This window comes from Pleurodeles waltl, chromosome 1_1, assembly GCF_031143425.1.
Source record: "Pleurodeles waltl isolate 20211129_DDA chromosome 1_1, aPleWal1.hap1.20221129, whole genome shotgun sequence".
Taxonomy (NCBI): domain Eukaryota; kingdom Metazoa; phylum Chordata; class Amphibia; order Caudata; family Salamandridae; genus Pleurodeles; species Pleurodeles waltl.
The window spans coordinates 1,004,204,311-1,004,219,160 of record NC_090436.1 but is presented as its reverse complement, the minus strand read 5'-3'; positions in this window follow the sequence as shown (position 1 = coordinate 1,004,219,160).

Below are 14,850 nucleotides of genomic sequence, written 5' to 3'. Positions count from 1 at the left end.
GAGCCTTGTTGGAAGGGACCTTATCAGGTAGTTCTACTAGAACAGCTGTGAAGTGCGCTGGAATTCCGAACTGGATTCATGCGAGTCACACGAAGAAAGTGGCATGTCCACTGGATCACAAAGAAGTCTCAGGGCAAGAATGAGAACAAAGGGGAACTGAGACTGGATCTGAGCCCCCTGAGGAAGGTTCAGTCACTCGTGAGAGACGAAGGAGAAGACCTCCAGGAGGATGACAGAGAGCCTATCTCAATTGAGGCAGCAGGAGGCTGGTCAGAGGAGGGCTTTCCCAGAAGCAGACGATCTTCAGAGACAAACAGAGCAATTGCCAGAACCAGACGGGAAAGGAGTTGAGGTGGATCAAAGTCACTGTGATCTGACTCCTCCAGAACCGATTGCAGGTCCGTCAAGAGAAAACACTGCAGAACAAGGAGAAGGTTCAAGTTCAACTCTGAAGAGAACACTGACAAAAGGCCCACTGAAAGGAGATAAGTGGCCGGAGTCGCAAGTAGAAAGAGAAAAGAAAGTAGTTGTTGAGGCAACAATCGAGGAAGAACTAGATACAACAAGGAGAGAAGATCTAAGTGAAGGAGAACTGAAGGGTGAAAAAAAGTTGAAAACCTGATTTGACTTTTGAAACCTGACTTTCACAAAGCTGCTTACTGATTTTGACAAGGGATCCTGTAAGTGAGACTGAGAGCTGTAAACAGCTGCTGAAAGAAGAGTTGCCTATTTTTTATTTTTGCTGCAAGTTTTTCTAAATTTTCTTCTGCTTTCTGATTCTTTACAGATCATGAGTAACATTAGTCAACAGGGTAAGAATACTAGGCGATGTAAGTATATGAGTATTGGTTTGGCAATTATGTATGGGATATTGTTTGTGGTGTTGATTGTGGGTATGTCTGTTCTTGATAAGAGTGAAGCCAATCATATTTCTTCTTTTGAAATGACTACTGCACTAACGGCAATAAAGAAGTTTAGGTTAGATGAGAAATATTTGCAAGGGGATACTAATGCGTAAGGAGAACTTTCTTCTAATGTTTTCTATCGCTTGTTGAGTGAGTATGTTGAGACAATGGATGGGAGGAATGTTTATGTGTGTACGAAGATTCCTTCATCAGTTGAGGAAGGAGTTACCTACCATAGTTTGCCATTAACGTATAGAATAAGTTGTAGTCTGCTAATAACAAGATTTTATAACCAGGAGTACATACAGTACTTTTACTCAAATTATGATATGGTGTTTTCGTTTGTCCCTATAATTAAGTATTGGAGTAGAGTAGCTAAGGATAATGACATAGTAATAGAGGTTTCTTTGAACCTACATTGACGTTTGCCACAGTTTATGCACATAGAAATAACTTGACATGCGTACTTACACCTCTAGAGAAAAGCTTCTTAGATCACACAGATGACAGGAGAAAGGCATTAAAGGAGAAATTAGAAAAAGGCTTAGAGAAAAGGACTTACAGGAATGATTATGCTTATGGTGCAATTAAATCGCAAGGAAATTAGCTTTAGGTGAACAACACATAGGGAAACTTTGCATGTACAGGCCTAAATCATGCACTGATACTTTATTTTTGGGAACGAGTGAATGTAAGCATGTGTTTTTGTTTCAGACTAAAAGGACGTTTAGGTTGAATGGACAGGACCCAGCGATTCCCAGAATTTATTATATCTGTGGTCTTAATGCTTATTACCGTCTGCCAAGAGGATGGTATGGGACATGCTATTTGGGGATAGTCTTCCCAAAGATTTATCAAATGGATGATTTGAAGAAGTTTCCGAACGTGACTGAGTTACATCATATGGGACAGAGGAGGAAGTCCTCTTCTGGTACAGCGGGAGATATATTTGGAGCAGTGATTCCTTCAGTGGGAGTCATTCTGAATTCGATAAAGATTTGAAAGTTGTCTACTATTGTGGATAACATGCTGACAAATTTTTCAGGAGCCATACTCCTGATAGATACTGAGTTAGCTGCTGATAGAGCTATGACTCTTCAAAATCGTCTTGCTTTAGACATTCTTTTAGCAAAGGATGGTGGAGTCTGTAGAATGATTAATTCTAGGCACTGTAGTTTGTATATTCCTGATAACAGTAGATAGATTAGAGGTTTAATTACTAATCTGACTAATGAAAGTGTGGATTCAAAAGAATTGAAAGAACCAGGTGTTTGGGAAAAGATTGGCAAAGGTTTTACTTCAGTGGGAAATTGTCTTAGCAACATTTGGAATGGGGTACTATTGAAAATCTTGCAAGGGATATTCATTTTTGTGGTTTGTCTATTTGGAATACGGGGATTGTGTAAATTATGCAAAAGGATTAAATTGAAAAGGTCAAAGAATAATCAGGAGGGAAGAAAAGAAAAGGGAAAAATTGTACAGAGAAAATTCTAAGAGGAACAAAAATATGAAGGGATTGAATTGACAGAATGTTAGCTGATGCAAAAAATTGTGGGTGGTAGTTAGTGTGATGACACATTTAGTCATCAGAGGAGGGATTGCTAGCGCAGGTGCTTTAATAAAAAAAAATTAACGAGTGTTCATGTATTCTGAATAAGTGATTTGTGTAGAAAATATAATAATGTAGAAAATAAAGCACGCATTTGAAAATGCGATTACCAAGAGTGGCTGGCAGTGTTCACAAAGTGTACTTACTAGTGAATTAATATTGTGAAATGTTGAATATATGTTTGACTTATGTAGTAGTATGTCATATTAAGGGTTATGTATTATTTTCTAGCTTTATTAATTGTAGGCCTTAACTTAGCGAATGTATTGGCCTAGTTTGCCAGGCCTCATGTCAAAACTGTATTTTTAAATGGCTGCCCTAGAAAGTTGAACTGTGATTTCATTTTGCCTTGTTTAAATGTGCTCACAACAGAAGTTTTCTCATGAGAACCGACTGTTAGAAGTTGCTGTTCTTGTTAATGTAACATTTTATGTGTAATGCGTGTGAGACTGACTTTCTCAGGAGAAGAACAATGGAGACACTGACTGGAGTGGAAGCTGCAACAATATAGTTACCTGACAAGCCGGATGATGAGGACATTACAGGACAAACCAATCAACGACATGTGAACGGAGTAATAGTAGAATTCATAGATTTGGAGTTTTAGTTTTATTGGACAAAGTGTGAACATGCGATTGACTGACTAATAGGGATTTGGGAAATAGTTTTAGTAGATTTAATTTAACAGAACTGCATGGGAGAGGGATAGCTCATTCTTGCCCATTTTGCATCTTGACAAGAGATGTGTTTAACTTTATTGCTTAAAGACTTTGCGTTTTCTGAACTTTGATGCTGAATCCTGATGCTTTGCTGATCGACTGATGTCCTGAGGGTGAAGACTGACTCTACTTACTGATCCACACTGATAATAGGTATTATGAATTAGACTGTTGATTATTATGCATATTTGCTTTTTCTTTCTAGGTACCAACTGCACTGTTTTGATAGAGCTATAGTTAGATATTTTTCCAAATTTGTGTTACTAAATTGTTTTGCGTAAAGCCTAACATGCTGATGCTAATCGGATGTTAGTTAAGGATTCTTACTAATGAAATTGTACGAATAGAGAAATAATGCTTGATGAATTTCTTTGCTGAACTTAAATGTACGTAATTACTTTGACGCAGTTGACTCTGGTATTAACTTGCACTGTAACTCTAGAATGTGTTGTAGTTCAAGCTTTGATTAGATTATGTTTCTTCCGCTGCTTTGGATTGCCAGTATTGTTTCTGTATGTGTTCCATTTGATTTTGAGATTAATCAACATGACTTTAGGATTGTTAATATAGAGAAATAAATATTCTAACTTTTACTAAAAGGTGTGGTTATTCACGACTGAAAGGTCTTGGTGTGTGACAATTACTGACTCCATTGTTTATTACTGTTATTGATGGTTGTTGATTATTGATATTCTGTATTGATTATGTACTGGAGCTATGGTAAGAACATCTTATTTGCGAGTCAAGACATTCAATGACCTACTTGCGTGCCCGTGTAAGTTTACTTATTAAGGTCAGATGCGCCAACACCCTTGTCTTCTTTCTGTATATATTTTCTGCTCCTTTCTCTGCCCCATCTTCTGTTGTCTTCTTTTCTCTTTTCACCATCTGCTCTATTGCTTGCAGATCGTCACTTGCTTTATCCTTCTCCCATTGTTCTCTTTAGCTGTTCCAAACTTCTGTCTCGCTCTCTCAGAATATAGCCCTCTTCCCCTTTCTCACCATCATTTATCTTTATTTTTTACACTCTTTAGCAGTGCTACTGCCTGTGATGTCTAAGCCTCTGTTCAGTAACAGAATGCTGCTTCTGACATTATCATTTATGGTACCGGGTAGAATTGTGAAAACTGCCTCTTATGTCTGCTGTCATATTTTGCTCAGAGTGTAAATGTTTGCTAGTTTTTCATCTTTAAATGTATCCAGCTATGTGTGAATGTTTGTTCAACGCTCCAATGTTTAAAACAAACTTAAGAACGTAAACCTATTTTGACTTATACTTCTCTCAGCTGTCTATTTTATGATCGTGCAAAGACCTCAGCTGTGTCTGTAAAAATGACCTTGTCCTGAATTTTAACCATTTGTCTTGAATTTCTACTGTCAATGCCCTGAATTTGCACCTTCTAGAGCAGGGGGCACCTAACACCTTTGTCGATGCCGTGGTCCCTAGATTCTCTTTGAGTGAGTAGTGGCGCAACGCTCGCGCACGCGCGAGAAGAGAGACAACGTTTGCAGAATAATCATACCCTCACCATGCCCAATGTGTACAGAGAGCGGTTACAGTGCGTCATCGTAGGGGCGTGGCACATTATATTTTGGTAATTTGTACGTAGAAAACATTAACCTTCAGTAATAGGGAGTTTTAGTCGGCAGCTATTCAATCCTTGACATGCTGGCTTAGTACGTAGGGAACCGTGAACGACAGCCTCCAGAGGTCTACGTCCGCCCGATCTCCACTACAGCACTTCCAACATCTTTTGCGGTGCAGCAGGGCACAGAAACCGGCCGAGCGGGAATGGTAAGACGCTGCTGCCTTGGGTTGCCCGATGCCCGTCGGGAGATTGGTCTCCAAACAGGTTCTGCTGTTTCGGCCCGACATCGCCTATTTACGGCTTCACCGAGTAACAGGTCCAGAAACTTCCTGATAACATTCGGGTCCAGCTAGCTCTAAGTTAGCAACTCACCCACACTGACTGCAGCCGTCCTCGCACTGTGTCGCCCTCCGTCAGTGACACCAGCCCCTCGCTGCTGGACTCAATGACGCTCTCGACATTAATATCATGTCCACTGAATGTGTCAGTAGAGTTGTTATGGCCTGTGTGGTCACAGAACTATCTTTCGAAGTAGTTTAGCGGGTAAGGCTTTTGCACCACAGGTCTGTGTGCAGCACATTTCAGGACATAGCGCTGGTAAGCTACCTCGGGTAATTAATGCACTTGCTCGTGATAACTGTGGAATTTTCGCCCTCGGGTCTGAATTATCACATAAATAGTGCAGGTTAAAGTGCTCGTGGCAGATCTTTGTGTGTAACATGTAGGTCACACATTCGGTTTAAGATATCGCTGTGGGTTAATGCATTTTTTGTAGTGAACCTAAACACAGTATCATTGGCAAAAATGTCCGTTTACTCAAAATTCATGGAACACACATTTTGCGTATGGCAATCAAAACAGCCAGTTTATTTACATAAAATACAGTTCCAGACTCATAAACTAGGCATGAATTAAAAGAAAGATAAGGATATAACTAAACATGTCACCACCACCAGTAATCAGTGGCTCAAGAACATCTGAATCCAGCGTTCCCAAGTAGAAACTCCCTTATCAACTCTACATTGAGACTAGCCCCTCAGCTGCCAGACTTAAATCCCCCCTTAAACCATTCAAATCAATGTTCATCAAACTGTTAAGGCACCTTATTACTGCTCACCTTGGGGTGTGAGCGGGCAGTGCGCTGTGAGTCGCGAGAGACGCAATGCTTCAGTCCCATCATTGGAAGCCCTGGTAATTGACATTCTTTGAGCCCCTTGTTACTTCTCCATAACACTTGCTGCTCTGATATGTTCTACCCACCAACCCTCTACTAGGGTTTGCTACACTGGCAACCACCCACCCCTCACAAAAAAGCCTCCTTATGAATCTCCCTGTACTTCTAACTGCAACTGTAAGATTTTGTGACATGTCCATGTTTACTCCAAAGGATTACCCAGGTTATGGGTTCGCCTTTGCTTGAGAGGACGTACCAGACCAAACTTCAGAGGGAAAAGGGAATGGATTTAGGAGAGAGACACGCGCAGCACGTCCGGTTCTTTTTTAGTAGAGCTCTCTCTGGTTGTAGCACAGGTATACACAGACTCTCTGGTAATAAATTAAAGATCCACTGATCAGAATGACTACTTGCATCTTTTTAGTACTGATAAAAAGTTTGAAAAACACCTAGTATTCTAAATATGTGCAAAGTAAGATTGTATACTTACTGGGTACGAAAAAGTGGGCCACCGCAAACTTTAGACAATTGGAGCATCGCCAGTTAGTCCTTCACTCAAGAAGCAAATCAGGGCTCTTCTGAGCTGGGGCAGGGGAAAAGACAGCAGTATGACAAAGCTAAAACAGCCCCCAAAGTGCAAGGTCAGCATAACAGGCAAAGAGGTTGGAATCCCTCAGAACTGTGTAGGGAGAAAATAACAAAGGTGGAGATGGGAATCAGTGAATGTTGTGTATAATTGCATCATAACCAATTGTAGTTTTAAGTAGATTTATTCAAGTAACGGAAGGTAGGTCTTGTAGGTCGGTGTCCCGGGTCTCCACTGGTTTGGAACTCTCCAGACATCGCACTCTACAAAGAACCATACAGCCATAACCATTCCATAAAGGGCAATGGCAATACACATATAACACAATCACAATGAAATGCAAAAAGGCATCTTCTTGAACTGGAAGCATCCAACTGCAGTTATGAAAGCCGTCAAATGGTGGGAAGATGAAGCCAGTGAAATTTGGTGGTATGCTGATAAGTCAATTGTGGGGAACCACGTAGTATACTTAAGGCACACAAACATCTCATTTATCTTAGGAAGGGGGAATCAGTCCACTACAATGTTCTCATTTAGTTGGCAAAGGTCTACACACAACCTGATCTTAACATTGCTGCGACCAAGGGAGAAATCCATTCGGAATATTCTATGGGCTCAGAAACCCCCAAATTCACCAATTTATCCAACTCGTTGGAAACCTCCTCACTTGCTGTTATAGGTACATTTTTAATCTCACGGATTTTAGGACTAGCATTCTTTTTAAAGACTTTCTTATACTCATAACATTGTAAATTTCCCAAGGTCCTACTAAACACCTTAGGAAATTTGTTTAGTATAACCGACCCAACAGTAACTTCTTCATCCAATACTAGTATCTTCTCTTCACTGTTTGGGTCAAGCACAATTCGAAGACTTCGTTGGTCTCGCCATCCAAGCAAATATGGACCCCTCTTCGCTACATACAGCTTCCCCCTAGGGGTTCTATTTTTGAACCTGAAAGTTAATCATCCGTATCCCAACATATCATTTTTTTCACTGCTATAACTCTCAGGTTGTATATCTGGTTCCCACAACTTTGTACCAATCTTTTTGCTACATTTGTTTTTTCAAACTTCCTCACTTACTAATGTGTATGGTGAGCCTGAATCTGAATATATCTTGATCATCACATCACCTATGGACGCATTACACTCAGGTTTGTTCTTTGCTATGTTATCATCTATGTTTAAAATTATTTTTCCTTCAAACTCATTACATTTGAGGACTGTGAGTTTTTATTTTGCTCCTCTTCTTCAGAACTCTTGGACTCCCTGACTATACCCTTGATATTGTTCCTTTTCTTCCTGCAGACTTTTGCAAAATGCCCAGTGATACCGCAATTACTACACTTCTGTTTTACTGCAGGGCAAGATTTGCTGTATGCTAAATGCTCCTTATTGTCGCACCTGAAACATCTAAACCCTTCTCTGCCTACAGGTTTGCCTTAACTCTGCTTCCTAAACAATTTATTCTTCCTAAAAGCAGATAATTTGTTAACTGTAGTTTTAAGTAGCTTTATTCAAGTAACAGAATTTAGTTGTTGTAGGTCGGTGTCAGAAGTCACCACTGGTTTCGAACTCTTCAGACATCACGCTCTACGAAGAACCATACAGCCATAACCACTCCCAAAAGGGCCATGGCAATACACATATAACACAATCACAATTTAATGCATATATAACAGTAAACTAGCTAGTGACAAGCGGTGAGCCAGTACAATATGGAAAGTTGCCAGGTGGAGTCCTAAGGCCTTTATGTTGTTTAAATACTGCTGCTGCCTGTCATGACCTGGAGGTCAATCCTTAACACAGGCTAGCTTATTGCTCTGGACATTCCAGCTGCCACTGGCTGATGCACGACAGTCTTAAAGCAGTAGCCAGTGCTTAATTTGAGCTGGTGGTTTACGGTGCTCGGCACCGGCACTTAATTGTCATCTCCTACACTTATGACAGCTGCTGCATGGTGGCACTGTCTGTGTGATGTAGAGATGAGTAGAAGGACAGTTGTTTATCAATTGAATATGTGCATTTTGGGGCTCTTGGACAGTCTGAATTGTCACACATGTAGCAGTATTATGGTTAGTAATTGTCTAGGTTCTGTCTGACAGCTTTGGTAATAGGTGGTGCAAGCTGCAGTGGCCTCCTCACAAGGGCACTGCCACATTTTTTTTTTTTTTTTACAAATTAAACACCAAGCAACGTTTTCGTAGTCAACCTTAAACCCCAGATCCCTTGCTGAATCCTGACAACAGTTGGCTAATTCTAGGCCCATGCCAAATTCGTAAGTATCGAATCAGTTTCTCAACAGGTGACCACCCCTCACCCAACGTCCTCCAAGTAATTAATTAGACCATAAAAGCTTATTTAACCTCTATTCCTAGAACTTAATTTATGCAGCACTACATTCCTTCCTTCCTAGACCTGCCTTCCCTTGTTTGCGAAATGGCATCCTGCCAACCCACTCTGGGTGTGATTTTGTACAAATTAAGCTCCGTAGACCCCCAACAACTTGGGTGTCAGGGATTCCTTCATTTGTAAAAGGATCTGGCATTAAGGCATGAGCTACTGACTTTGGAACTAGGGACAAGGTTCGAGTCTCAACATCAGCTCAACAACGTGTGATTCTGGGCAAATCACTTGTGCCTTAAAAAATAATTTAAAACCCCTGAATTTGACCTTGTGTAATGTAACTAGTGCTCATGCAAAGCGCTCCAATACCTTGTGGTCCAGTTTTTGCTAAATAAAAGTTCATAAAATAAAACGCCATCCAAAACTAGTAATTCTTACCCAAAGAAATCATTAACATATCATGGGTGACCCCACCCACCGTCATGTAACAAACTGTCATGGTGAGCAATGATCACCTGATTCTAGGCCTCCCAAACCATTGCACCGCTGCTTGTAATATTCTTAATATTCCTTTCCACTCAATATTAAGAGCTCTCTGTTTTGCCCTGAATGTGGGCAGGTGGCCGAACATTCACATGTGTTTCTGTGTCTGTCTGATGCACTAACAAGATGAAAGAAAAAAAACGAAGCGTTTCTTGTGGACTGTTGGAACTTCCTGATATGACTTGTAAGAATTCCCATCTCCCCGACTTAATAATGTAATCTTCCCGAAAGCTTTCTTTGGCTGCGATTCAGGCAACCTCAGACCATCATTAGCAAAGGTAGCAAAAGGCCTGGCAATGGCAGGTGGGTTCTGTGGTTAGTTTAGACTCCACCCACCCACCCCCACATAAAATTTAGAAAAAAATGCTACCACCCAAACGTGGCAATAAACATTATAATTAAAACATTGCGCATCATTTTGAACAGGGCATGTGCTTCCTAGCAGGCTGGTGTACTAGATTGTGTAAAGAAAACCCTTTTAAGTTTTAATGCACATCACAGAAAAATATTATTCTTTTTGACAGAAAGGAAACATACTATTTGGTTTCAATTAATGTATTGCACAACATAGTTTAAACACACGGCTGACTACAAAATGTATTGAGAACGAAAAGAAAATAGCTTTGGCTAAGTAGTTTATAGACCCACTAGCCTTCAAACTAAGTACTTCCTTTTTAGTGGATGCGCACATGTGATAAGATAACACACCTTTACTTACAGTGCAAGAGAGACGATGGCTTGAGTAGGTTGACCCATTTCCCCATGGTATTTGCTGTGTTAGGCAGAGGCAACATGAATGACAGCTGAACAGTAGTGACTAAAGAGGGCTGACCGAAGGCCCCATTATTGATTTTTTTTTTTTCTCATTTCGTGGCTCTGAGTTTCTGGGTCAGACCTTAAAAAAGAAATCCAGAGCCGATGGGCTTCCAGCCCCACATTATCCAAAGCCAAACTCATGGCTGCTGCAAGAGGTATAGAAGGCTACATACAGACCATTGATCCTACCCACTCCGGGCATGATTTTCTTGCTGTGGCATGCCCACTTAACCATTTTGCTTCTGGCAGCTTGGATGGTCTTTGACCACTTTAGATTTATATTGAACACGTAGTTGCTTTTGTTTATATGCCTGCAGCTTAGGCCAGTCCAGGCCACCCACGAGGACTGAAGTGGTTTGCCAGTTTGCTGACTCTGCAGTCTCCACAAAAAGTAGCGCAAAAGCTTCACAGGGCAACAAATTCTTCGATTTAGACACATAGACATCTAGCAGTGTCCGCAGTAGGACTTTTATGACTGATGGGCAGCCTTACGTCCCAATGTGGTCTTTCTAATCATCTCAAGCTCTTTGTTGCTGTACTCTGCCATTCGCTGTTTGTGAGGTTATGGAGACTTACCAATTTTGTTAAATGAGTCAATGCTACTAGTTAGTTGTGCCAAAGCAATTGACTTCCTACTGTGGGAGGCTGGGTACATGACTACTTTGACTACTTTAAATGTATACAACCCTGGCCAGATGTCCTTGGGAAGATACCAGAGTGCTTATGATTTTTCTTCTTTTTGCCAGTGATTGGTTCTTGCTCTACATTTTAAATCTGTCCAGTGAACCTCCATAACTATTCTGGAAATGCATAGGGCACTTGTTCCCTAATTCTCTGGAGGTATGAATAATTCTTAGTCAGGAATTAAAATGTCCGCAGAAATGACACCAATTCCCTATTGTTTGTGGGACAATCTTGCAAGACTTGGGTCCTTAGGCAGACTGAGATTACTGCTTACAATTGTAGTTACTTACCACTGGTCATCTGGGGGGACACAATACTAACGGACTCAAAACTGAATAACAAAGTACTCCCATTTTAACCCCTTTACTCACTCAGATTAATGTACCAGAACAGACCAAGCCTAACTCAAGGAGGTGATGTAAGCTAGATAGTTAAATACCCATTACAAGCTGATTGTGCAGCCATTTCCTTCTCCTATAAAAGAAAAGTACAGTAGTACACATGATTGAGCTGTGCAGAGCGCACCAACATTTGGGTGTCTTACTGACCTGGAGGAGCCGCTGACATCAGGAGCACCTGCTGGGGTGGTGGAACCTATGTGGCAGCTAGGCATTGATGATCTATGCAATGCCCACCTGGTGGAGAAAAGGTGTAGGTCTCAGCAGCAGCAGGTCACCATGTGTCCTGGTTAGCAGCTGATGGTTATGTGTAGAGCAGGAGCACGGATCACTGCCCTGCAGGTGTCCAATTGCTTGTTTACTACCACTTGTGAGAGGACTGAAGTTACTGTAGGCAAGTGCTGCTGGGGAATTTGTGAGGTGGTTCGTAAACACTGTAACGAGGGAGGCAGTAAACAGAAATCCTACCCCCTATCTCATTTGAGAGGGAAAGAGCTAGAAGTTATAAGCACACTGTGAGACTAAACTGTGAAGCAAGAAGGGACTCGACATGTTGTCACATCACCCAATACATACTTCTTTAGTACAAATATTCTCTCCCCTCATTGTGTACTTATAAATGCTTGTCAGCATGCCAAGAGTAGACTGTCTGCAGCGCACATAGATAATCCACTGTTATGTTTGGCAGGTATTTCTGGAATGCGCCATCAGCCAAAACCAGATCATCCAAACATCTTGGAAGTAACTTTAGATTCTACCATGAGAGAAATGTACTTGAGAGGCACACTGGTTTTATGGAATACCTGAAAACGTTGGAGAAAGGCAACATAAATAGATAACGGGCTGACTTTTTGCCTCATTTCCAGAGGGTCTAAGTCTTCAAACCTTTGAAGATTTAAAGAGAATATTGAGTCAATGGCATATACCATCTAAGAAAAGCTAACTTAGACATATCATTGATTGCTTAGATCCCAGCAGGTTCTGACAATTTTATGAGCAGGCAAAAAAAAACATGGTCTGTTCTTACTTGACAGACCTTTTGATTTAAAATATACTTCAGTAGTATGGCTGCCTTGAACCCTCAGCAATGCTTATCACACTGGATGGCAAGACCATGAAATTTACTGAGCCTGATTAACTGTAAGAGTAACTTAATTCATTTAATTCTCCCATAGTGGCAACAACAGCAATGAACCCGGACATGACTGATGCAGGACATACATGCGTTCTGTGCATAATCTCCTAGGGATCAGAATAGAAAACCGAAGGCTACCTGATTGCAGTCAGACAGAGAAGGACTTCATCAAGTTGTAAACACTTTGATAAGCAACAGAGACAAGTCCAGATCACCTTCATAGTGTAAAGCCAGGGCATAATTTTTGGAACATACATACTGAATGCTGTAGGTTTGGGTTAGATCAGGGATTACTCTATAGTCCACGTATGTCTCAGTGGTGACTTCTGAAATGCCATGCTTGATAAATTTTCTCCACACCTATAGGTGTTAATCGCACAACAGCATTCCACCACGTGCCTCTAGCAGAACTACTGACCCAAACAATTGCTACCCACTGTACTCCTGCTTTTATGATTTCCAAATCGCTGCTGTGCACTTGATATATAATTTGTTTCATTCACCGATGTAGAATAGAACTATTGCAAAAGCTCTGCTTCAAGATCAAAGTTTTCTCTTTTCCCTTCCTCCTGTATTCTTCCTCTCTCCATTTGTTTATATACACTTTTATACATTGGACCTGGCTGTCCCTGTTCACTCCTGTCCATTGCTTCTGTAGAGGCAGTTATAAGGCGCTTTACCCACATGTCTAGTCCATCCTTTATTCCGGATAGACACAAGGTGGGAGGTCTACATTACTGACCTCTCACATGAAATGTCACTAACAATTGTACCCTCCACGTTTGTGTCTTCTGAACGTGACATACACTGATGTTGGTCATCACTGCCACTTGCACCTGCTGCCCCTCAAATTGTTCAGCAAAAACAAGAAGTGCATAAATATCCCCTTAGTCCTTGATGGCTAAATCATGCTCACAATTGCGAAACATATCTCTTTGTTTTAATGGCTTACCTCTTTTTATATCAGAGGTAAAAAGCACTCCAGTACCTCCACATCAGAGACACTGGTGTTGTAGGCATCCACGCAACCCACCTACCTTATTTGAGCATACTCAGGGAGTATTGAGTGGGAATGGTTATTACCAATAGCTTAATAGACATAGACCAACATATTGTTATACATTTCACCAGCCATGCTAAGAAACATGATGTCAATCTTTCTGATCAAGAAAATCATTACCTCATCAAGTGACTTTCCTATTTGTGGCAGGAAGATTTGTGTTCAATAAGATACACACCATAGACAGAGCACTAATTACTGGCACAATATGTGCTCCCAAAGGTAATCACCAACACTTTCTGTTCACCAGCTCCAGATTGTTCATTGAATTTGGCTCTACTTGGGTAATTGTTGGGGCCGTTGGGAATCTAGGGCCAGATGTAGCAAAGGGTTTTTCCCATTCTGTGTCAATGGGAAAATGTGTTCGTACATATGGCCCCTAGCTCTTGACTATGTCTTGGGCAGCTCTAAATCATTGAACACATGTTAGTACATATTAGCACCATGATTTGCTTAAAGATCATGAACTGATGGCCATATGGTGCTGTTGGACCCTAACCATAGGGAATAGATTTTTCTATCCTGGCCACATAGGAAGTTCTCTCAGGTAGACAAATTGTTATAATAAGGTACTGTACTACCAAACATACTCCAGTGTGATATTCTGAAGGGTGGCATTACTGATAATGTATCAGTGCTATGGGAAAAGACCTTGGTCACAAAACTCTACCATTTGCTCATGTGAGCTATTAGTTATAGGATATGGGATGAAAAGGCTCCCATATGTTGCCTCTTACAGGAAAATAGAGACTGTTTCATAGGCACAAATACTCTAGGTTAGCGAGTAAGATTTCCTGGCACAGCCTTTTGATATGCAATTCTGCCATTGCTAAATGACAATCTATGACTGAGCAACTGAACCTGGAACACAATGACCAGGGTCTAACTTTTTGATACAGAGTTAATCTTTCCTCTGGAAAACAAAACATAAACTTGAACTTTCTAAAATGATTTTAAATTTGCATTTTACTCATAAAGCAGAACATCCCCTCGTGAAATTATGTCGGAGCCTCTATGTACATGGTGCGAAAGGAAGCAGGCTCCTTCCAGTATTGTGGTCCAGAGGTAAGACTGTTAGCAGGGGTGGAGTGACGACCACAGACGACAACGACAGCTAGATAGAATTGGATTACTTTTATTACAGGTACAATTGCAATTGATGCCAGACCTGGTGGCAGCCTACTCCTATTATCCATTGCTTCCTCGTGGCCCAGTATCTCTGTCTCCTCCCTTGACCCACTTCTTCTACTTCCTGTGTCCACTCTGAAGAGGTGGTGACCACTG